A 24,935-nucleotide genomic window follows, 5' to 3' on the forward strand; every position below is an offset into this window, starting at 1 on the left:
AAATTTGCACATAGCTCTAATCTGACGTTGATCATGATGCTTGTAGTGGCAGTTTACCTTTCTGTCTCTTCTAACACAAAGTGCATTCCACAAAGGGAGAGATCATGTGCATTCCCAGGGCACGTGAATGACTGAAACACAATGAATTTTCAATAACTCTTTGCTAAATAAATAGGCATCACACATTGTGGAATAAATGAATAATATAAGAAAAGACAAAGGCAATTCAATATGAAATGCCAAATTAGTTACAGAGGGAAAATCTAACTCAAGAAATGCTGTGGGGAGAGAGATTGCTTCAAGCTGATATGGGAAGAGAAGGCTCCATGAAGACATGGGTCTTGCTCTCAAGTCTCATGGAAGGAAAATATCTGGATGGGCCAAGAGGGAGGGGCAGAAAACAATGAGCATGGGAAACAGTACAAAAGTAGACCATCCCACAGGGAAAAAAAAAAAAAAAAAACCTCATTAAAAAAGTTCAGTGCTTTAAAGCAAAGGTTTACTTGCTTACACTATGTAACCATTACATATTTCTTTAAAAAGAAAAGGTATCTGCCTAGAAGGGACACATATCACTTCCAATGAAATGTCAATATCCAAAGCAAGTTACACAGCCATGCCCAATTTCAAGGTGTGAGAGAGAATGTAACCCTACCATGTGTCCTTAAGGAAGAGAACCAGAATACTGGAGTCCTAATGACCACACCATGAAAGAGTCTAGCACCATACCTGGCACATAGTAAGCACTCAGTGATTGACAGCTATTATTATCATGATTACTGAGGGATCTGGGGAAAAAATCTATCCTAATAACCCTAAGTCATATAAGCACATGTGAAAAACATTTATGCACATTATTTACAAATAAAGCAAAGGTTAATTTACAAGCATTTTACCGTGATAAAAGGGAGGGATATGCCAAAAAGTTTCCATTAAGCAAAAAAATAGTAAACAAGATTTACCAAAATAGTACAACAAGCATTTTACCACGATGAGAGAGGGACATGCCAAAACGTTTCTAGTAAAGAGCTATTAAAATACCCATTCTTACTAATTTAAGACGTGTAATATTTCACTGATAGTATCTTTATTATTTTAGAGAACATTAAAAAAAATTATGGAGCCTTTCACATGTTCACTCCTAATCTCAGAGCACACCTGTCCCATATTTCCCCCATGAATTTTTAAGGGAAATTCTCCTATGTGGGTTTTCAGGACCCTAATCCTTGGAGGTTAAGGGAAAAGTCCTATACGGCAAAATGAGAATTGAATTCTAATCAAGGCTTGACCACAGCTCAGCTCTGTGACCTCACAAATATTTACATGAATAGGACCCCATCCCATTATGAATAATGAAAATAGATAGACGTCTTCAGAAGTACCTTCTAACTCTACTCTTCTGCAATCCCGACAAGATAGAAAGTAGCTTCGCTTTCAGAGAATCTAGTAATGATGGTGACCTGTGTAAGACCTGATAACACTTAAATCTGCCACAACCACACTCATAAGGGCAACAACAAAGCTTAGTTCAAGAGTAAATATGCAACACAGTCAAGAACACGCAGGGAGAGCTCTGCTACATGAAATGCTGCAGACACAAAGTGCAGATAAAAATGGACAGAGTACAGTTATTTTGTGTGTAGCTTATGAAATCACAATATTTTAGTAACATCTCATACAGCATTCCAAGGACAAGTGGCAGTGATGAGAACAAACCTGAAGTAAGGAACCTCCAAACCTTTCAAGCTTAGGATCTGTCCAACTATCAGATCTAAATTTCAACACACTGGGCTTTCCAATTCTTTAAAACCCTACAGCAAGAATTCAAATACATGCCCAGAGAGCTGGGTGCAGTGGCATGTCTGTAGTCCCAGCTACTCAGGGGGCTGAGGCAGGAGGATCATTTGAGCCCATGAGTCTAGCCTGGGCAACATAAGAGACCCAGTTTCTATAAAACAAAAACAAAAACAAAATACATGCCCAGAGATCTAGAACTTGACATCCTTAGAAGAAAGTCAGACAAAAAAGCCAAAGCAGCAAGTTACAAAATGTTGTGCCCCCTAATCAGTGACACTTGTGTCAAACAGAAGCACCTGCCCAGACAACCTACTGCCAGTCACTGCTTTGTGAGTATACAACCACCCTTACAACAGAATTAATGAGAAAACAGTGCTGATCTGTAATGAACACCAAGGAGAGACTATATAGCATTAACTCACGCCATAAACAAAACAGACACTGCTGCATTATAAATTTTGCTATCCTGGCAGCCCTATCCATGATTTTTAAGGAACCTTCCAATTCTAATGTTCTGTGAGTCTATAAACCACATAGGACACCCGTTACTGTCTCTCATGCTTCAAGAGTCACTGCCTAAATGACTAACAATTTCCTGCTTGAAAATCTAAAACCTAGTAAATATGTCTAATAAAACTGCTGTATGATTAGACTCACTTTGTTATGACTGGACAGCATTTTTAAAGCTACAACTCCACATGTGCATGTGGATCTGTGTTTACTTTTTTTTTATTTCTTTTTTTTTTTTTTTTTTTTGAGATGTAGTCTCACTCTGCTGCCAAGGCTGGAGGGCAGTGGCACAACCTTGGCTCGCTGCAACCTCCGCCTCCAGGGTTCAAGCGATTCTCCTGCCTCAGCCTCCCAAGTAGCTGAGATTACAGGGATCTGCCACCATGCTTGGCTAATTTTTGTACTTTTAGTAGAGTCAGGATTTCACCATGTTGGCCAGGCTGGTCTCGAACTCCTGACATCAAGTGATCTGCCCACCTCACCTCCCAAAGTGTTGGGATTACAGGCATAAGCCATTGGTGCCCAGCCTATGTTTATTTCTACAGTAATTTCCTCCTTCTTGTCAATCACAACATAATTTTTCAATTTTGCAATAGATTTCGATGAATATACTAGAATCAATCTTATCATTGATTTTTAGGAGTTTAAAATTTGTATTCCCCATTTACAAGTAGATGGGGAGAGGAGACGGAGAAGAATATGCAACCCCGAATGAACCAAAGAAATTGCTTCTATTAACAAATCAATTTTTAAATATATTGGAAAGGGAAGAGAGGATAAGACTCAGTCTTTCAAGGGAGGCTTGGTAAATGTTATTTTAAAAAAACAAGATTCTCTTTATAAAGTTAATTGATAGGCCGGGCACGGTAGCTCATGCCTGTAATCCCAGCACTTTGGGAGGCCGAGGCGGGCGGATCACAAGGTCAGGAGATCAAGACCGTCCTGGCTAACATGGTGAAACCCCGTCTCTACTAAAAGTACAAAAAATTAGCCGGGCGTGGTTGCAGGCGCCTGTAGTCCCAGCTACTCAGGAGGCTGAGGCAGGAGAATGGCCTGAACCCGGGAGGCAGAGCTTGCAGCAAGCTGAGATTGCGCCACCGCACTCCAGCCTGGGTGACAGAGCGAGACTCCGTCTCAAAAAATAAATAAATAAATAAACAAATAAATAAATAAGTTAATTGATAGATAAACCTGAAATACTTTGTATGGTAAAAATATCCATTACTGGTCTAAAGTAATGGGAACCCCTATAGCCAGTAGTTTTTATTGAGAACAGGAGAACTACAGTGTTATACTCAAAAGCTGCCTATCTTCAATCTTAGTATGAAAGAAAAAAGCTTCAAAAGTCATGCTGAAAGACATCATGCATGTTAGTCATAGATAGGAAGGGTCATAAGTCCCCGCTGGAACAGCTACCTTGCTTTTTGTAAAGCCTTACAAGACAAATCTAAATTTATTCTTTGATCTTACTATTCTCTGAACATTCAAATCAACTTTCAGATAAAAATAAAGAGGCAAATATAAATAGATAAATAACTATCAATTTTTATTACACGGCTTGCTTAGACTCATTTTAGGTTAAAGGACAATTTTGTTTCCTATTATATTTTCCTTCACAGACACAGAAAAAAATCCACCTTTGCTCCAAAGAGGGTAGAAATGCTAAAGGGTCTAGAGCTGTGCTGTCCAATACTGGTACGACTGGCCATGTGTGGCTATTTAAATTTAAACTAATATTAAATAAAATTTAAAATTCTCATCCTCAGTCATACTAGCCACATCTTAAGGGCTTGAAAACCATCAGTGGCTAGTAGTTCCCATGCAGATATTGGATACCTCCCTCATAACAGGAGGTTCTACTGAACAGTGCTGATCTAGAACAATGTTTCTCAAATTTTGATGTGCACAAAATCATCAGCATAGCTTGTTAAAACACAGACTCCTGGGAACCCTAGGTGGTCTATTTCAGTAGGTCTGGAATGGGGCCCAAAAACTTGCATTTCTTTTTTTTTGAGACAGAGTGTCACTCTGTCACCTGGGCTGGAGTGCGATGGCGTGATCTCAGTTCACTGGATCTCAGTTCACTGCAACCTCCGCCTCCCCGGTTCAAATGATTCTCCTGCCTCAGCCTCTAGTGTAGCTGGGATTACAAGCACGTGCCGCCATGCTTGGCTAATTTTTGTATTTTTAGTAGAGACAGGGTTTCACAATGCTGGCCAGGCTGGTCTTGAATTCCTGACCTCAGGTGATCCGCCTGCCTTGGCCTCCCAAAGTGCTGGGATTACAGGTGTGAGCCACCGCACCTGGTAAAACTTGCATTTCTAACATGCTCCAAAGTAATGCTGAAGTTTCCCAACACTTTTATTAGTGAAGAACTAGTTTTTGGTTTTGCTCTTTCCCTATCTATGGCCAAAACTTTCATGAAACACCAGAAAAATGAATTTCCAGGAAAAAATAAACAAAAAAGGACTACAATTATAAACTAATTGTTTTTATAATTAGATTCAACAAACCATTTTTCTAACCATCTGCTATAAAAGCACATGCTTCTTTTCAAGTTCCGTACTCACCTTGTCAGACAGGTAAGCAGCCCACAGACCTGCAGGAATCTGTAGACTACTTTCAGTAGCCTGATCCACAAGAGCTTATTTTTTTACATTTTCACACTTATCTTTCTGGAGCTGGACATTAATGACCCCTTTCATATCCTCTATCATTTCCTCAATGCATTTTTACAACTCAAGGCAAAACTGTTAATTCCATTAAGCAAAATACCCCTAAATCCCTTAAGTAGTATTATACCAGGTTTGCTTAAAGAAGCAATCTAATGGTGTCATCACTTACAATGTGATCTGATTCTATCACAGGATCAACAATAATGATGGCTTAACTTTTTCATGCAAGCCCATAGTTGAATTTAGACTGCCAGCAGTGCAAGAATTGCTAAGCCAAAATACACAATGAGCTATAATAAAGTCTCTGTGTTAAATTATGTAAAATTCTTTCCGTAAATAAAATCTATGATCTAGACTTAGCTTACCAGACATAATCCTTCAAAGTATTTCTTAGAATACTGATGGTTTTTCTTGGACCCAAAGTAGAGTCCAGATATATTTCTTTACTCATAAACACTTAAGGAAGGAACAAACCAAATAATCAAGTCAATGCCCTTCGCCATCTGCCTAAAGCTTAGGTATTTTCCCTAATCTAATTATTATTATTATTATCTATTATTAAACAAAATAAACTGATTTTTCTTCTATTCAACTTCTGTTCTGGCCCAACAAAAAAAAAAATCTCCAGACTAACTTTAAGTTTGACCACCTCCTAGAGTTATTCTTAGAATTTTTTTGTTACTCTAATATTGTTTTGGCAATTTGCTTGACTTAATAAGTAAATAATAAGGCTCTGAGAACTTTAATATAAAATCCTTTTGATATAGTAACACCTGGTTTTATATGTATGTTCTCTGTAAAATTTTTAGCAGCCTAAAAATAAGCTTTTATGTTCAACTACACATTATTTTAAGGAAGAACTCCACTAAAAATTAGCATTAATGGAGTTGCAAAGCATTTCATAAAAGTCTGGGGAATATAAAAAAATGGAGGGCTTCTTTTAATTCTTCTTCTTCAATGTAAGAAAGAAAAACCCTTTTCTTCCTAACATACTGAATGAAGCAATAGCAGAATTAGTAAGAAGCAGTATTCAAAGCAAGAAAATGTCAGGCGCATTTGCCATGGCCTCCCCTCTAGTCCCATCTGCAGAGGCAGACGTGTGAAAACGAGAGGCTGAGGACCCTCTAAGAGCCCCCATGTCTCCCATTCCAACCTTTAACTCTATCAGGCTGCAAGGGCAAGGGCAACAAACGGCTTCCATGTGATCGCAGCGAGGGAAGAATTTGGGGGATAACCCCAGGGAATGCCTGAATGCTGCCAGAGGGATGCAGTTCTTCCCCAAGCCCAGGCCAACTGACCAAGGCTGAGATTGCTAAAGGACAAAAAAGGTCCAAAGAAGTCAGCATCCAGGCAGAAGATTTTGTTCATGCAAAGCAGTTGTTCTAGAACGATCTAAATTAATGACCCTTAGTATTTTTTGTATGCTGGTGGAAAGGTATGGCAGTAGGGGTATGAGAGGCACAGATTCGTTTGAGAATCATAAAAAACAATGGATTGTCCGCCTATAAAATACGCAGACGCAAACAAAAATTTGCATACTATTTTGGGGCGTTCACAGACCAGCCAAAGACTCCCTAGAGGTCCACGAACTGCAGGATAAAAAGCTTAAACCTTTAGGTAGGAACTAAAGATGTTTGTTACTACAGTAGCTGGAACTTTTAACCTGAAGCCAAGCTTTTACATAAAAACAATCTTTGAGTTTAAAAAAAAAAAAAATCCAAAACCAGAATACCTTGGTCACATAGTATATAAGAAAATCCAAAATATATTAAAAATTTAACTACTTGATAAAGAATAACATATTTGATCCATAAAATGCAATCAGCAACTATCCTTTACAAGTATCCTCAATAAAGGGGTAAAAAAATGGAAATCTCCCTTTACTTATTTAGAAAATTCAAATATGCATCCATCACTTTCTACTTATGTTTGGATTCCTGTCCTGGTTATCTTACAATTCTACTTCCTAGCATCCTGAAATTTTCAAATACTGTCTTAGTATATTAAGTTCTTTTGAAATAGATAACAAAAGCACCATGGGAGTCCGTTGAAAACTTAGGTTTGTTCCTTGCTAGAATTTCTAAGTCCTTCATTATGACTATAAAGAAAAAAGGTTCATCAATTCAAAAAAAAAAATCCTGATTCTTCAAAATAGGAGCTATTTAAGTTATATCATATACACCCCATTACAAATTCTAAAGGTTGCAAAATAGAACAGTGATGGCAAACAACATAATGAATAAATGTAAGAGGATGCACAGAATCACTATTTACTGACGATAAAAACCAACAAATACAGGTACTACAGGCAAAAATAAACATTTTTCTTTGGATTTTATGCAGATGATTTAGTTCAGAAACAGGGACAAGCATGGATATTTTAAAATAACTCCATTTTACTACCTTCAGGACTTTTATGGAAGTAACAGAATTTCTCATGAGGGTATCAACGCCTCCACAACATGAACCGAAGAAAAGAACATTTTGGCAAAGGAAAAAGTGACTGCCTTATCCCTCTGCACTTCATGGTTATTACTGTACCAGGGTACACCTGAACTCCTAAGTACCCCAGGAAGACCACTCCTACTCCATGGAGACAAAGGGGGGAAAAGGGTGTCCTCACTGTATTCCAACACTCCTCTTCAGTGACAAATTCCTGAAACGGAAAAGTAAAAATGGATGCACGTGTAGAACTTAGGGAAGGTGTGTTAGGTAACTAACCTAACACCATACCACTAAAATACAACAGTACGCTTGAGCTTTTAAAAAAATCTTTAGAGAGAACTATTGGTGAAAAGGACATGCATTGGATACAGATGATCAGGTTCAAATTCTGGTTCTATCATTGACTAGCTTTATTATGGCCTTTAATAAGTTACTTCATTTCTCTGAGCTGCAGCCCAGCCTCATGAAGTGGCTATGAAAGCAAAGATATTTTTCCCAACTCTGTAGCCCCAGTATCTGGCTGAGTACTGGACAAACACCAGGTATTCAATCAATGCTAGTTCTTTTTGCTCCACTCACAAGCATGTCACATTCCATTGCAAAAAAAAAAAAAAAAGTTCTCTAGGGAAGAGGTATCTCAGCTCTGGCTATCATTTTATGTATTTCAAAGAGTCTTCAATATAATAACCTGGTACAGGAGAATGCAGGCAATCCTATGGAATTCACTCCACCTTTCACTTGAATTAAACTAAAGCTCTGCATGAGCAATGAAGTATAAGAGAATCATTAAATATGTATTAAAAACAAAACTATTTCAAGCCTTCTTATACCAGGCAGGGAAACGGGAAGGAGGGAGGGAGAGTACAGCCTCCTCAGTTGATATGGATATACTGTCATTGTCCTACACCAAAGATATTTCTGCAGGTAGAATCTTTGAATCCTTAAACTTGTTCAAAGAGATTCAGAACATGGGTGGTCCATGAGTGATCTCATTTAGTTATTACCAATTAAAGTCTTTCCATGAAAAACATAGGCACCTACAGGGAGAATCAAGCCTGATGTTGTGGAACCTCATGGTATAACACAGGAAGACATAACCACAAACTCTGCTTCGGGCAAAGCCATACTTCCAAGAAAACCAAAACATTTCTTCGAAACTTCTATAAACCAAGGAGCTCTCCGACACATAGTAGACCAAGGGCCGCCTGTTGTTTCTGATAGGTTTTCTGCAATGTCAGAGCAAAATCACAAATAAGATGTGGCTTCTAATGAGATATGATTCTGCTTCAGGTTTTCTTTGGTATTTGAAATACACAAAAAGTAAATCAATAAACACAAAAACATAACTGCCAAAGATTCTTCCAGAAATGCAGCAGTTAGTCGTATTTCTCCCACTTCACTTCTAACTTGTCTTTCAATTTTTGTGTGGTTTGCCTTAACTAATACACTGATGAGTTCAGAGAACTTCCCCAACTACATGAATAATAAATTATAAAAATTATAAAGATATAGAATATTTAAAAGTTGTAAAAATGATCATATTGAAAGAGTTTGCAGTGCTATTAAATGTAACAGAAGAGCTAAATATGAAAAGCAAAGAAATAGCTGCAGAATAAAAAACGTGACTCCAGGAAGACTGTGATACCACATTGAAGCACAACTCAATTTCGCAACAGATCTAGATTTTCTTCGCCCATGGCCAGACTACACCAAGAACAGTACTATGGTCTGGTTACTATTAGAGAGACTCCAAAGCTAACAAAACGGTGGGGAAAGATGTGTGCAGGATAGCTTTTAGTCACCCACTAATCAAGAAAAATGTTTAAATTCAAAAGAACTTATAATTCCTCTATGAAATCTGCCCTGGAACAAAAAGAACTCCAAAATTAATAATCTTACCACTCCGCATTTTCCCAAGGCCTTTGTTTATAATGATGCATTGCTTATATGAAACCACCTGCTCTGCTTGGCATAAATCATGTTACTTGAGGATTCACGCCTAATCATTTTATCATACACAGATCTCAAATCATCTTTCTGTTGCCAGAAAGCCATAAAGTTCACAAAAACTCTCTCTCTGAGGTTGCCAACCCGATTTTCCAATTTGGCTTACAGTCAAACTCGACTGTGCCATGAAATCAATGGGACAGACCCCCAATAAGTTACACAGCTCACATCAGCCTAGGGAGCTAAACCGAGTGGTCTGCCCCGGTTTTTTTTCCCCAAACGCCACAAACATATTTCCACAAAGTACATCGAAATTGGGGGCCCATTGGGATGGTACTCTTACATACCATCTAGGAAACAATAATCAAATCTCAGGCAATATTTCAGACATCCTGAAAACTGTAAATATTTAAAATGTGTATTTTCTGTGTTCGTGGATCTGCCACCAGAAACGAGGAGTTTTCAGGGGGTGGGAAATAAGACACACACACAGCCCCAGAGAGATGCTCAGAGATGCCAAGGATTCACCAGAAACCTTGGCCAGATTACTAATGGTCCATAAACCCTAATTTGGAGAACAGGGGCCTACGAGCTCAAAATTGAATTATACTGCCTTATTAGATCCCACACGACTGAAACCACAGTCACATTAGTCATAACTGGAACTAGGAATACTTTATGTACACAAATATAAAGTGCCTGCTTATGCATTTTTAATTGTATCAAATAAAACTGAAGCTGCAAACAAACTCAAATTTCGATTATCTCACTAGTGAGGGAATTTCCTAATAACGTCTTTAAAAAAACCAAGTAGCTGCCAACCCTCTGCACATCCGACAGGCATGTCCCTGGAAATCTGGGCGCAACGGACTCCGTTACTTCTCAACAGCGAAGAAAATAAATACCTTGAAGAGGACAGATAGATCTTTTTTTAAAGCTCCAACATGCAATCTAATAATGCACAAAACTTGGCAGCGGGGTTGCAGGACCCCTCCAGGGCTCCAATTTTCGGGGCGAGTGCGCGCTAGTGCGTAAGAAGGGGGCGGAGGGGGTGCGCGATCCGAGGCCGCGCAGGGGCCCCCGCCCCCTCCCGGAACAGCAGCCTGGCACCAGCCCACCCTCCTCCACCCCTGCAAACAGACGCAGGACGCGAATAGAGCAACTTCTCCGCGGGGGCGGCGGCGGGAATAGCGGTCACCCCCGCCCCGCCCCAGCGCGGCCGGGCCCGGGGGTCCCACCGCGCCCGCCCCGGGGGGGGGGGGGGGCCTCCGCACGCCCCGCCCCCGCCCGCCAGGCCCGCGGCCGGGGTCCGCCCGGTCCCCCACCCCTGCGCGCGGCCCGCAGCGGCGCACTCCCAAGGACGGCCGCCCGGCCCGAGCGAAAGCGGGAGCGGGAACAGGAGCCTGGCGCAGCAGAGGCCGCCCCTCTCCCCAGGCCGCAGGCCGCCGCCTGCCCTCCGCCAGGCCGCCCGCCCGCCGGCCCCGCTCGGACCCCAGCCCGGCCGGGCCTGGACACCGCCGCAGCCCCTCATCCCGGCTCCATTCATAGGGGCACCCTAACCCGCCCGGCGGGGCGGGGCCGGGGACCCGCGGACAAGGCCGGTCCGCCGAGGCCAGGGAGGAAAATAAAAAGTTAAGAGAAGAACTTACCTAAAATGGCTCCTGCAGCAGCCAAAATACAAACAGCTATTATTTGGTGAAGTTTAGCTCAGACACCCTGCAAGGACACCCTAACCCATCTCGGGCCCGCCTTCCCTGTCGCGCCATTGGGCTTCGCCGGTCCAAAACACAGAACCATTGGTCATCCCGGCTGCCGCTCAGACAGAAGCCCATTTCAAGCTTGCTTGCAGGGGCGAGTGATGGGCTCGCTCCATTGTGCTCGTATTTGCATGGATGTGATCTCGGCCTTGATTGGCCGGCGCTGAGACCGCCCCGCCCCCTGCCTCGTGCCCCCCGCCTTAGAGACGCCGTTGCGCGCGGCCCCGCCCCCTCGGGACTAGCTGCGGGGCCACGGGGGCGGGGCGGGGCCGGGGTCCCGCGGGCCGAGGGAGCGGGGCGGGGTCCTGCACGCTGCAGATCGCAGGCAGGGGGCGGGGACCTGGCGCGCGCGGACGCCGGCGGGTGTTCAGCTCGCAGGTGGAGGTCTCTCAGGTAGCTGGCTAGTGATCTGGAAGACCTGGGGCTGGCGTCTCCGGGGGTGGGAGAGGATGTGGCTGGGGTCCCGCGAGACAGGGGTTCTGCAGGGGCCGAGGTCACGCGGGCAGATGCAAGAAGAAGCGAGGGACCCGCAGGTCAGGAAAAGAAGATCCTGAGTGGCCAAGCGAACGGAGCAGCCTCCACCCGCGTCTCCTGCCGCTCAGCCCGGCTCCCTGGTACTCCTGGCTCCCGACGGGCTTCTTCCCGAGGCCCAGCGCACCCGGGAGTTTTCCAGCCCCGGGGACCCTGCAGCGCCTTGGATAGATCTCCGTGAAATCAGGTGTCGAGCTACGGTGCATTTATTTTCGGGCCTGTCGCCCCTACCATCCTTGTAGCATCCTCAAGGACAGGGCCCAGTGTTTGGCAGAGATTCAACTAATTGTTACACTCTCGAATTCATTCGTTAGCAGCTAATCTTTTGAGTGCCCACTAAATTCCAGACACTGATATAAAATAGGGGATATTGCGGTCAACAAGACAAAGCCCTTGCTTTCATGGAATAGGCGAAAGACTAAATACAAGGGGTAGGTAGTGATAAATGCTGTAAAGAAAGTAGATGGAAGAAGGAGAGAAATTAGACCAGGGTTTAGGAATTAGGAAATTCCTAAATTATGAAAGGAGGGATGGAGAGTTTGCCCTGCCTGGCTGAATACTCTGTATGGCATCTCATTAGTGCCCCCTCCCACCCTAACCTTGGCAGCCACCTGCCCTCCTCGCGCCCTGCTTACCCATCGTGTTTCCTAAGCACCCACTAAAAAACTGATTGGATTCTGACTGTAGAGGCTCATTCTACCTCAAAGCAGAAATGATCTGAGTCTGATGATTCTAAGAGCAGTTTGTGGGATACATTTAGGATAAGCATATTTTGACTGTGTCAGGGGCCATGATAATGATTTAGCAGAGCCTTCCTGTACCCCCAGAGAGAGAATATTTTTAGCTTCTTTGAAATCCCAGTTTTCCGATAGCTTTCAGCCTGTGGCCCTAACTCTCTTCTGAGTAACACTCTTCACTTCTTGGCAGACACAAGAGATTTCTCCAGCTTGAAAACAGAGGCAACAGCCCCCTGCTGCCTATCTCTCTCATCTGTGTGCATTTCTGTCATTTGACTCAAGGCTGGCCAAGATGTCTCATGGTCTTTCTTTCTTGTCTTTCTTCCTCCCTTAAACAGATATTTATTAGGCACCAACTATGTTCCAGGTATTGTTCCAGACACAAGGGATGCAGCATTAAACAAGACAAATAATGTCTTTGCCCTCAAGGAGCTTACAATCTAGTTAAGGGTGAGATAGAGAGTTACGCATAGATCCTGAGGGTCTCCAATTTTGCCAAGCTGCTGGTGAGTGAGTATACTGAGGGCTACCCGCCTGCTGCTGCCTCTTGGGTACAGCATGCTTGACCTTCTGAACCAGCTGCTTCAGGAGCTGAAGTTGAAGCTGAGGCAGGACCAGGCAGCTGGTAGCCACAGCCTCTCCAGCTCAAACAACAGAATCACAGGTTCCAAAGCTCTCCACAGTGCCCGTGGGAGTCTTGGCTCTCATGTCTTGAAAGAGGTTGGGAGCAGAGTTGTTGTTTTTTTTGTTTTGTTTTGTTTTGTTTTTGAGACGGAGTCTCGCTCTGTCACCCAGGCTGGAGTGCAGTGGTGCGATCTCGGCTCACTGCAAGCTCTGCCTCCTCGGTTCACGCCGTTCTCCCGCCTCAGCCTCCCAAGTAGCTGGGACTATGGGCGCCCGCCACCACGCCCGGCTAATTTTGTTTTTGTATTTTTAGTAGAGACGGGGTTTCGCCGTGTTAGCCAGGATGGTCTCGATCTCCTGACCTCGTGATCCACCTGCCTCGGCCTCCCAAAGTGCTGGAATTACAGGCGTGAGCCACCATGCCCAGCCTGGGAGCAGAGTTTTATCAGACAGTTTTGGTGGGTCCTATGTGGGAGTCAAATGGCCCTCCCTTTGCATAATAAAGTCTCTTGCCTACAAAAATTGAAATAACATAAATGAGGTGGGACTCTAGACAGAGAGAGCAGCATGTATATACCAATGCAAGAGGCAGCCTGGGGAGGTGTGAGAGCAAGAGGGAGATAGAAGGTAGACTTGTCAGTAATTACTGTTCTTAAACATTGAGAAAAGTCAGTAGCACATAAGAAGTTAGATATACACAGAGACACAATATTAAGTCACCAAAAAAGAAATCAATAGAAGTGTATGACTGATTCACAAATGAGTGGGACAGGTACAAGCAAAGGAACGGCCTGGGGACTACATTTAGGAGAAGTGGCAGGCTTGGCCTTATCCGGTGAGAATCAGGTCTGCAGAACTGAGAGGAGTTACTGGAGTCTGACCCAAGGTACTTCAGCAGGAACCAGTGGGGAGGAACTGAAGGGGAAAGGGAAACAGAGACAGCTAAGTTGCTTTTAGCTATACCCATTCATGGAAGTGTCTTAGCCTGCGTCTCCAGAAACAGAGCCTGATTCTACAGGGCAAGAGTAAAGCAAAAGGAGTAAAGTGGAGGGGAAGGAAGAGGCAATACCAGGATGGTTATTAATCTGGCCTCCACTAAGTATGGCTGATTGCTTCTGCTCAAGGGATTATCCTCTGAGAAATGTAAAATGAGTCTTAGAATAGCCTATGGGAGGGGGAAGGGAAGGAAATCTATCCATCAGCTCATCTCATTGGATAAAGACTCACACCAGTTGTTCATGCATAGGTGCCAAGAGGGCTTCTGCAGTGTCCCAAAACTCAGTGTCAACAGGGAACCTAGCAAGAGGCACGTGGCAGGGCCACAAGGCAAAGTGCTGTCAGGGTGCAGCTGTGTGAAGTCAGATGGTGCCCACGCAGAGCTTGATGCCACAGCAGCTGCTGGAACGAAAGATGATTGATGCTACAAGGGTGATGCCAGTGATGCACACATTTTTGTACCATATAGTGTGCCCCATTTCCAAAGGGCCCCAGAAAAGCAATCCTTGGGAGCTCTGAAGGGAGCCACAGAAGGGCTTCCAGCAGTTCTGGAACTTTCTTATAGTAACTCCACAAAGGAAGAGTTGCATTCCACCCGAATCTGTTCTCTCTTGCTTTCATGCCTCTGTTCACTTGTCTGTTTCCTCTATTAGACCATGAGCTTCTTTATTGTTCTTGTTAATATATCTGTGGCAGGAAAAACAACTCTTTTCACCAGCCCATTTCATTTTCCTCCTAGGCTCATAAAAAAATTACATTTCTCAGTAATCAGGTAGACCCATGTGACTGAGCTCTGGGTAATGGAATCTGGACAGAAGTGGTAAATATATCCCATTTCTGGACATCCCCTAAAAACTCCCGTGAGATCTTCCAAACTTCTTCTTTCCTCATTCCTGGCCAGATGCAAAAATATTGAGTGGAGGACTCAGAGGCCCCAGAAAATGGCAGTGGTGGCTCACTGCATGGACTAGAACCTCTGTGCTCACTTGCACTGGATTGTGTTGTAAGCAAGAAATAAAATGTCATAGTGTCAAGTCACTGAAATGTGAAGGTTGTCTGTTACAGCTATTAGCATACCCTGTCTGATACAGTACTTGTCTAACTTCATTTGATTCCGTGTCACTCCAGGGCAGGGACTGTGTTTGTAACTTAAGCACAATTGCAATGCGTGGCACATAGTAGGCATTTCTTGAAATATGGGCAAGAGTGAATGAGCTGATACTTGAGCCTGGTCTTAAAGATCAGAGGTAGAATGCCAAGCAAGGTGGCAAGTAGAAAGTGTTCCATGAAGGAAGTGTAGCATGTGTAGAGGTAGAGAAACTAGGGAAAATAGAGTCAGTTCTCAGCCCTGCAGAAGGGTCATGGATATGGTTAGGGTGAGGCTAGAGAGAAGGCAAGGGCCAGATCACAAAAAGTCTTGGATGTTACATGAAGGAGTTTGAAATTTATCCTACAGGAATCATTCAAGGATTTAAAACAAGAATGTGATGTCATCAAGTTTATCTTTAACAAATATCTCTCTAGCTACCTGGAAAGGGATGGATTAGAAAGGGAGAGTCAGAAATACAAAAAATTTTTAAAGCAACATTTCATTCTTCCCAAGTTATTTGTCCCATAAGATGTTCCACTAAAAAGAGGTTTTGGGGACAAGTTAGTTTGGGAAGTTGAGTATACTGTAGCCCCTCCTGGAGGTTCTTGGAGATTCCTGTTCACGTATTAAAAACCCTGAGAGGTCCTACATTAATGAAATCTGTTAAAGTTTAATGTAATAGTTCTCAAAATTATTTGACCACAGAACCCTTTTTTCATTGAACACCTATTAAAACTGGTATCACGGCCAGGCGCGGTTGCTCATGCCTGTAATCCCAGCACTTTGGGAGGCCAAGGTGGGTGGATCACGAGGTAAGGAGAGCAAGACCATCCTGGCTAACATGGTGAAACCCCGTCTCTGCTAAAAGTACAAAAACAAAATTAGCCGGGTGTGGTGGCGAGCGCCTGTAGTCCCAGCTACTCAGGAGGTTGAGGCAGGAGAATGGCATGAACCCGGGACAGGGAGCTTGCAGCAAGCTGAGATCACGCCACTGCACTCCAGTCTGGGCGACACAGTGAGACTCTGTCTCAAAAAAAAAACAACAAAAAAAACAAAAACAAACAACAAAAAAATTGGTATCACTTAGGACTCAATTTGGCTGCATAAATATGAGAAAACGATATAATAAGATTAAAGTTCATGTCTGTCTTAAATAAAAGAAATTTGGGAAGCAGGCCATCCAGGGGTGGCATGGCAGCTCTCCGGTACCTTCAGGAATCCAGGCTTCAATGTTTTTGCTCCATTATCCTTAGCTTTCATTCCCAAGGTCACTTCAAGGTCCAAGATGGCTGCTGGAGCACCAGTCCACATGTCCTTGGAAGGAAAAAGGAAAGGCAAAGTGGAAAAAGTGGAGTTGAGTCCCTTAAACAACCTTCCTGGAAATACTACACACTTTTGCTTATGTCTCATTGTCCAGAACTTGGTCACGTGACCATGCCAAGCTGCAAAGGAGGCTAGGAAATCTGGTCTTTTATTTTGCTTTTCTATGTGCCAAGTTAAAAATTGGGTCTGTCACTAAAGAGTTGAGAGACTCAACTAGCAGTTTCTGGCATAATGCCCCACAGAAATAATGTTCCACAGAACCTAAATTGGGATAAAATGACTAAGTAAGGAGATTGATTTTTTAAACATTTTTAGCAGCTTTATTGTGGTATAATTCACATACCATACAATTTGCTTACTGCAAGTATACAGTTTGACGATGTTTAGTAAATTTATACAGTTGTGCAACCATCACCACAATTCAGTTTTAGAATATTTCTGTCACCCTCAGAAGTTCCTTGTTCCCTCTTGCTGTCAATCTCCACTCCCACCTCCAGGCCTGGGAAACCATTGATCTGCTTTCTTCTTTAGAGTTCTGCCTTTTTGAGAAATTTCATATAAACAGAATAGTACAATATGTAGTCTTCTGTGTCTGGCTTATTTCACTTAATGTAATAATTGTGTGGTTCATTGTGTTGTAGAGTGTTTTGTCAGTTTGTACTTTTTAAAATTGCTTGAATGGCATTCCATTGTCTGCATATGCCACCTTTTATTTATCACTTACCAAATGATGGACATTCGGATTGTTTCCACATTGGGACTATTATGAATAATGCTACTATAAACCTTCAAGTAGAAGTCCGTGTGTGGACATATGTTGTCATTTCTCTTGGGTAGATGCCTGAGGAGACTAGTGTTTAAAACTGAATTTGTTCACTGAAAAGACATTTATTGAGTGCTTATTACTGACAAGTACTGTGCTAGATGCCAAGGATACAGTAGTGAATAAAATTTGACGCAAACTCAGCCCTCATGGAGCTTGCAGTCTATAGAAGAGAAAGGCATTAGTCCAGTAGTCATGCAAACAAATGTAACATCACAGCAGTGGTAAGTGTGTGCTATAAAGAAGGGGTATAAGATGCTGTGAGAGATTATGCTAGAAGGATCTGCCTTTGTCAAGGAGGTCAGGAAAGCTGCCCTTGAGCTGAGTTCTGAAGTATGTGAGAATGTAGTCACTCTGATTTCTGTCTTTCAAAGTAATATCTTAGGAAGCCATATACTTATTTCCAATAATGCTGCCCTTGCAAACATGTCTGAGCCAGTTTATAGATACACTGGTCTTGGGCCTATTTGTGCTTAGATAAAGTCTCTGTGTTTTAATCTCTCAGAGTTTTTGAAAACTCTGAAGCAAGCACAACGCACTGTCAGTAAAGGTACCTTTTCAGTCATCTCTCTCTCTCTCTTTTTTTTTTTCTTCAGAGATAGGATCTTGCTGTGTTGCCCAGGCCGGTCTCAAACTCCTGGCCTCAAGCAGTCCTTCTGCCTTGGCCTCCCCAAACACTGGGATTACAGGCATGAGTCACTGCTCCCGGCCCATCTCTTATATTATTTTCTGTATGTTTGAAATATTTCATGATTAAACATCTTAAAAATATACTTTTTAGTTCCCTTGAGAATTGTACCTGCCAAGCAGCCCAGCCTGTCTTGTCAGACCCTGACCTTGTTCTCTCACTATGGGAAGAGGAGACATGATCAGAAGGTGATTTCTGGAATCTGGAACTGAGGGGATGATGCTAATAGCCAGTATTCTGGAACTACACTGGTCCAATCCCTGTATCTCTACTGTAGGGGTGAATCTGCCACGAGGCATCCTCCTGCCAGAAGCTCCATTCTCCAGCACGAAGCTGGATAAGACTAGTTAAGCCCACAGGCTTTGAAGCCCTACAGATGTGGTTCAAATCTCAGCTCTACCACTAGTGTCCTTAAGAAAGTCACTTAGCAGGCCGGGCATGGTGGCTCATGCCTGTAATCACAGCACTTTAGGAGGCCGAGGTAGGTGGAACACCCGAGGTCAGGAGTTTGAGACCAGTCTGGCCAACATGGTGAAACCCTGTCTCTACTAAAAATGGAAAAATTAGCAGGGCTTGGTGGCACATACTGCTGTAATCCCAGCTACTCAGGAGGCTGAGGCAGGAGAATTGCTTGAACCTGCGAGATGGAGGTTGCAGTGAGCCAAGATTGTGCCACTGCATGCCAGCCTGGGTGACAGAGTGAGGCTCCATCTCAAAAAAAAGAAAAAAAAAGAAAGTCACTTAACTTACAGTTTCTTGATTCCAATAATAGGGTTGTTGTGTGGATTAAATGATTCATGCAAAGTGCTTAGCACATGGCAACTGCTCAACAAATTGGTTATTAATATATAATTATTACAGCCTTTCCTCTGCCTCCCATTTCCCCGTGTTCCGTATAGACTTTCCACCTTTGTCGACCTGCTGTTTTTGAAACATATTAATTCAATTGATTTAACTGAAGTCAATCTCTGTTCTTGCGTTTGGCTTGGGGAACCTTCTGTCTTTTGGAGTGCCTTCTGCTGATATATGGCCTCCATCCCTCATGTATTAATCTCACTGATTTAACTCTTACAGTGCCACAGAGGTCTCACTCTAACCCATGTATAGCACTACTGCTATTTTGATTTTTTAAATCCAAGGTTTTATATAAAAATGACTGTGGTCCCTTTCAGTTACTATGATTTATGGAAAAATCACACCTCAAATGTTCTTGGGCAGGATTTTTCAAAAACGCTGGTCACGCTACCCTGAAACAGCTTTGTAAATCCTTCATTCTTGCTCAGCAGTGTACTTTCCTGCAGTGACCATTAGACGGTTTCAGCCATAAAAACTTGCTTAAGGCTGGGCGCAGTGGCTCATGCCTGTAATCCCAGCACTTTGGGAGGCCAAGGCGGGTGGATCATTTGAGGTCAGGAGTTCGAGACCAGCCTGGCCAACATGGTGAAACCCCGTCTCTACTAAAAATACAAAAATTAGCTGGGCATGGTGGCGTGTGCCTGTGACCCCAGCTGCTTGGGATGCTGAGGCAGGAGAATCACCTAAACCTGGGAGGCAGAGGTTGCAGTGAGCTGAGATAGCACCATTGCACTCCAACCTGGGCAATAGAGCAATGCTCTGTCTCCAAAAAAAAAAAAAAAAAAAACCACACACAACAACAACAAAAAAGTTCTTAAGCTTTTTACTAAGCCTCAAGTTGTTGTAGAATCCTTTCCTTTATGTGTGCAGTTCTACCATCAACATTACTGACCAATTTGGTGAGGCTACCATCTGAAAACTGGTAAGAAAAATAAGCAACACTTTTACATACTAGAAACAAAAAACTATAGTTTTAAAAAATTAATTAGTTTCCATGTTTTTGCTGAGATGAAGCATGGTAACTGTCCTTCCAGTTGGCCCCCAGTGATACTCACTTGCTGTGATTCAAACCCTTATACTGCCCTCTCCTGTACTGAATAGAGCTGATTTATGTATGTAACCAGTAGGATATTGCAGAAGTGACAGAGTGTAACTTCCAATGCTGCTCACAAATGGCATTGCAGCATCTGTCTTGCTGTTTTGGGTAATTTGCAATGGGAAGAGTCCGTTGTCATGACATGAGGACATTCAGTCAGTCTTATGGAAAAAGTCTTTGTGGGAAGAATTCAAGGCCTCTTGTCAGGAACCATGTGAATGGGCCATCTTGGAAGTAGATCCTCCATGCCTAGTCAAGCCTTCAGATGAGACTGTTTCCATCCCCAGCCAACATTTTGACTGCAACCTCATGAAACCCTAAGTCACTCTCAAATTTCTGACCTAAGAAAACTACGTGAGATAATAAATGTTTATTGTTTTTAAGCCACCAAGCTTTGGGGATAATTTGTAATACAGCAATAGATAACAGTATTTCCTTGGGTGATACAACTGGCAGCCATCATTAAGTTACTGTATATGTAAAATGTGCTCAGCTATTGTATAAATTTGCCCCACATTTTAAGTGTTTTCTTAACATATGATCTACATCCAGATATTTTAGGTTATTCTATGACTCATTTCAGTCCCATTCAGCAAACATGCTGTATTAGTCTGTTCTCACACTGCTATAAAGAACTACCTGAGACTGGTTAATTTAGCAAGAAAAGAGGTTTGATTGACTCACATTTCTGCAGGCTGGACAGGAAGCATGATTGGGGAGGCCTCAGGAAACTTACAATCATGGTGGACAGGCAAAGGGGAAGCAAGCACGTATTCACGTGGTGGCAGGAGAGAGAGAGAGAGAGAAAGAGAAAGGGGACATGCTACACACTTTTAAACAACCAGATCTCATGGGAACTCATTCACTATCATGAGAACAAAAAGGAGGAAATCTGCCCCCATGAGTCAATCACCTCCCACCAGGTCCTTCCCCTAACATTGGGAATTACAATTCAACATGAGATTTGGTTGGGGACACAGAGCCAAACCATATCACATGCATTGCCTACATGTTTCAAAGCCTGTTTGTAACAGAAAACTCCAGATCAACCATCAGCAATTTGAACGAAACTGGTGGCAGTAAGTTGTTTTTCTCCATCCAATTCCATTTATTGTGAATGATTCTTATGCTTTCATGATCGTAGTTAAAACTCTGGATGCCAGGAAGTCCAGCTCTTACCACTTCTTTTGCTTCTTTTTGGAATATATGCCAGAAGGGAATAAACTTGGAGAGAAGGATGCCCCCATGTTACTAAAACATGCACTGTTACACTGACAGTTCATAATAGCTAATTTTATTGCATAATTAATATGAACTAAGCACTGCTTTTAAAATTTTAAACAATAATTTCAATTTTTATTTTAGATTCAGTGGGTACATGTGCAGGTTTGTTACATGTGAATATTGTGTGATGCTGAGGTTTGGGGTATGAATGATCCTGTCACCCAGGTGGTAAGTATAGCACACAATAGGAGTTTTTTCAGTCCTTCCCTCCTTCCTCCCTCCCACCACTAGTAGTCCCCAGTGTCTATTGTTCCCATCTTTATGTCCATTTGTACCCAATGCTTAGCTCCCACTTATAAGTGAGAACATTTGGTATTTGGTTTTCTGTTCCTACATTAGTTAGCTTAGGATAATGACCTCCAATTACATCCATGTTGCTGCAAAGGACATGATTTTATTCTTTTTTATGGCTAGATAGTATTCTATGTTGTATATATACCACATTCTCATTATCCAGTCCACCATGGATGGCCACCTAGATTATTCTGTGTCTTTGCTCTTGTGAATAGTGCAGTGACGAACGTATGAGTGCATGTGTCTTTTTGGTAGGATGACTTATTTTTTGGGGGGTATACACCCAGTAGTAGAATTGCTGGATTGAATGGTAGTTTTGAGTTATTTGAGAAATCTCTAAACTGCTTCCCACAGTGGCTAGACTAATTTACATTCCCACCAACAGTGTATAGGTATTCCCTTTTCTCTGAAGCCTTGCCAGCATCTGTTATTTTCTGACTTTCTAATAATAGCCATTCTAACTGGTGTAAGATGGTATTTCATCGTGGTTTTGATTTGCATCTTGATGATTAGTGATGTCGAGCTTTTTTTTTTTTAATAGGTTTGTTGGCCACTCATATTTCTTCTTTTGAGAAATCTTTGTTCATGTCCTTTGCCTACTTTCTTTATTTTTTGGAGGCAGGATTTCATTCTTTTGCCTAGGCTGGAGTGCAGTGGTGCAATCATGGCTCACCGCAGCCTCAACCTCCTGGGCTCAAGCAATCCTACATTAGCCTCTCGAGTAGGTAGGACTACAGGCACATGCCACCACATTGTATTTTTTTATAGAGATGGGGTTTCACAATGTTGCCTAGGCTGGTCTCAAACTTCTGGGCTTAAGTGATCTGCCTGCCTTCGTCTCCCAAATTGCTGGGATTATAGGCCTGAGCCACTGTGCCTGGCCCTTTGCCTACTTTTTAATGGGGTTGTTTATTTTTGCTTTCTTGATTTGTCAAAGTTCCTTACAGATTCTGGATATTAGACCTTTTTTAGATGCATAGTTTGCAAATATTTTCTCCCATTCTGTAGGTTGTCTGTTTACTTTGTTGAAAGTTTGTTTGCTGTGCGAAAGCTCTTTAGTTTAATTAGGTCCCACTTGTCAATTTTTGTTTTTGTTGTGATTGCTTTTGAGGACCTAACCATAAATTATGTCCCAAGACCAATGTCCAGAATGGTATTTCCTAGGTATTCTTCTAGGATTTTCTTATAGTTTGAGGTTTTACATTTAAATATTTAATCTATTTTGAGTTAATTTTTGTATATGGTTAAAAAGTGTGGTTCCAGTTTCATTGTTCTGCTCATGGCTAGCCAGCTATCCCAGCACCATTTATTGAATAGGAAGTCTTTTCCTCATTGCATATGTTTGTCAAAGATCAGATGGCTGTAGCTGTGTGGCTTTAATTCTGGGTTCTCTATTCTGTTCTGTTGGGCTGTGTGTCTGTTTTTGTACCAGTATCATGTTGTTTTGGTTACTGTAGCCTTATGGTATAGCTTAAAATTGGGTAATGTGATGCCTCTGGCTTTGTTCCAAGCACTGTTTTAAATGCTTTACATGTATAAAATATTTAATTCTTACAAAGAAAAAGTTATTACCCTCATTTTACAAATAGTAAAACTGAGGCACATCACTGGAAGGAAGGCTGCAGAGTCTAGAGCTATCACCATCTCTGTCCGTCAGCCACAAGCCCAGGTGCCAAAGTGCAGCAGTAGCTGCCACACCAATAGCAGTTCAGTCCAGTGTCTTAGCTTTCCTAGGCTCCCGCTCTAGGTATCACAAGCAAAAATAAGGCTAGGATTTGACAGAAGGAAAAGTGAAAAGAAAGCACCAACAAAGCAAACAAACAAAAATATTTACAGAACACAGATGCTGTGATGGTTAATGTTATGTGTCAACTTGACTGGGCTAAGGGATGCACAGATAGCTAGAGAAACATTTCTGGGTGTGTCTCTGAGGATGTTCCCAGGATAAATTAGCATCTGAATCAGTAGACTTAATAAAGAAGATTGCCCTCAGCAACGTTAGTGGGCATCGTCCGTTGAGGGCCCAAAGAGAATAAAAATATGGAAGAAAAGTAAATTCCCCCGTTCCTTGAACTGGGACATTGGAGCTCCTGGTTCTTAGGCTTTGGATTCTGAAAACTACACTTGCACTCCCCTCACCTCTACTCTCTGTTCTCAGGCCTTCAGGCTTGAACTAGGAATTATATCATAAGATCTCCTGGTTCTCAGGCCTTTGGACTCATACTGAATTAAACCACTGGATTTCCTGGTTCTACAGCTTGCAGATGGCAGATAGTGGAAATATTCAGCCTCCATAATCATGTGAGCCAATTCCCATAATAAATCTTCTCGTGTGTGTGTGTGTGTGTGTGTGCATGTGTGCATGCTTGTGTGTGTCCTATTGGTTCTATTCTCTGGAGAACCCTAATTCAGATGTCTTATAGTAATTTTAAAAGATGAGGCTAGGCATGGTGGCTCAAGCCTGTAATCCCAGCACTTTGGGAGACTGAGGTGGGCGGATCACCTGGAGTCAGGAGTTCGAGACCAGCCCGGCCAACGTGCCAAAACCCCGTCTCTACTAAAAACACAAAAATTAGCCTGGCATGGTGGCGGGCGCCTGTAATGCCAGCTACTCAGGAGGCTGAGGCAGGAGAATTGCTTGAACCTGGGAGGCAGAGGTTGCAGTGAGCCGAGATTGTGCCAGTGCACCCCAGCCTGGGCGACAAGAGTGAAAATCCGTCTCAAAAAAAAAAAAAAAAAAAGAACAGGACCGGGCGCGGTGGCTCACACCTGTAATCCCAGCATTTTGGGAGGTGGAGGTGGGCAGATCACCTGAGGTCAGGAGTTCGAGACCAGCCTGGCCAACATGGTGAAACCCCATCTCTACTAAAAATACAAAAAAATTAGCCAGGCGTGGTGGCAGGTGCCTGTAATCCCAGCTACTCAGGAGGCTGAGGCAGGAGAATCGTTTGAATCTGGGAGGTGGAGGTTGCGGTGAGCCAAGATCGCGTCAATGCACTTCAACCTGGGCGACAGAGTGAGACTCCGTCTCAAAAAAAAAAAAAAAAAAAAAAGGATGAACAGCAACAGCTTAGCTTTACTGGCTTAATGGTTCTCCAAGTGTGGTTCCTGGACCAGCAGCAGCATCTAGGAACTTGGTAAAAATCCAAATTCTTGGACTCAACCCAAACCAACTGGATCAGAAAGTTTGGGGGTGGGGCTAGAAGCCTGTGCTTAAATGCATACTGAAGTCTGAGCTCCACCGACGTAGGGGACCCAGCTGTGGCCAAATCTGGGCTGTGTGACTCAGAGCCCATGACAACTCTGGGGAGTCATTACAGCGCCAATTTTGGAGTCCAACAGCAACAATGAAAGATATTCTAGCCAAAAAGAAACATGACTGTCATTCCTTCATAGGAATGGAATAAAGCAGGGATCTTCAACGTGCCTTTGATGCCCCTGTCAAATACAGATTCCCAGGCTA

At 42.8% G+C, this 24,935-nt stretch overlaps 1 protein-coding gene across 3 annotated transcripts in view; it reads right to left on the minus strand.

Moving 5' to 3' along the window:
• CHD6 (chromodomain helicase DNA binding protein 6) overlaps positions 1–11,268 on the minus strand; it is a 220,455-nt gene extending 209,187 nt beyond the window's left edge. The window contains exon 1 of one of the 3 annotated variants that reach the window (XM_054467364.2): positions 11,024–11,268. The gene's annotated coding sequence lies outside the window, so the exon portion shown is untranslated. The remainder of the gene's footprint in view (positions 1–11,023) is intronic. The other 2 variants (XM_054467366.2, XM_063659588.1) reach the window with 2 other exon arrangements.
• Positions 11,269–24,935: the final 13,667 nt, after the last annotated feature.

The sequence above is a fragment of the Pongo pygmaeus genome, chromosome 21 (genome assembly GCF_028885625.2).
Source record: "Pongo pygmaeus isolate AG05252 chromosome 21, NHGRI_mPonPyg2-v2.0_pri, whole genome shotgun sequence".
NCBI lineage: Eukaryota > Metazoa > Chordata > Mammalia > Primates > Hominidae > Pongo > Pongo pygmaeus.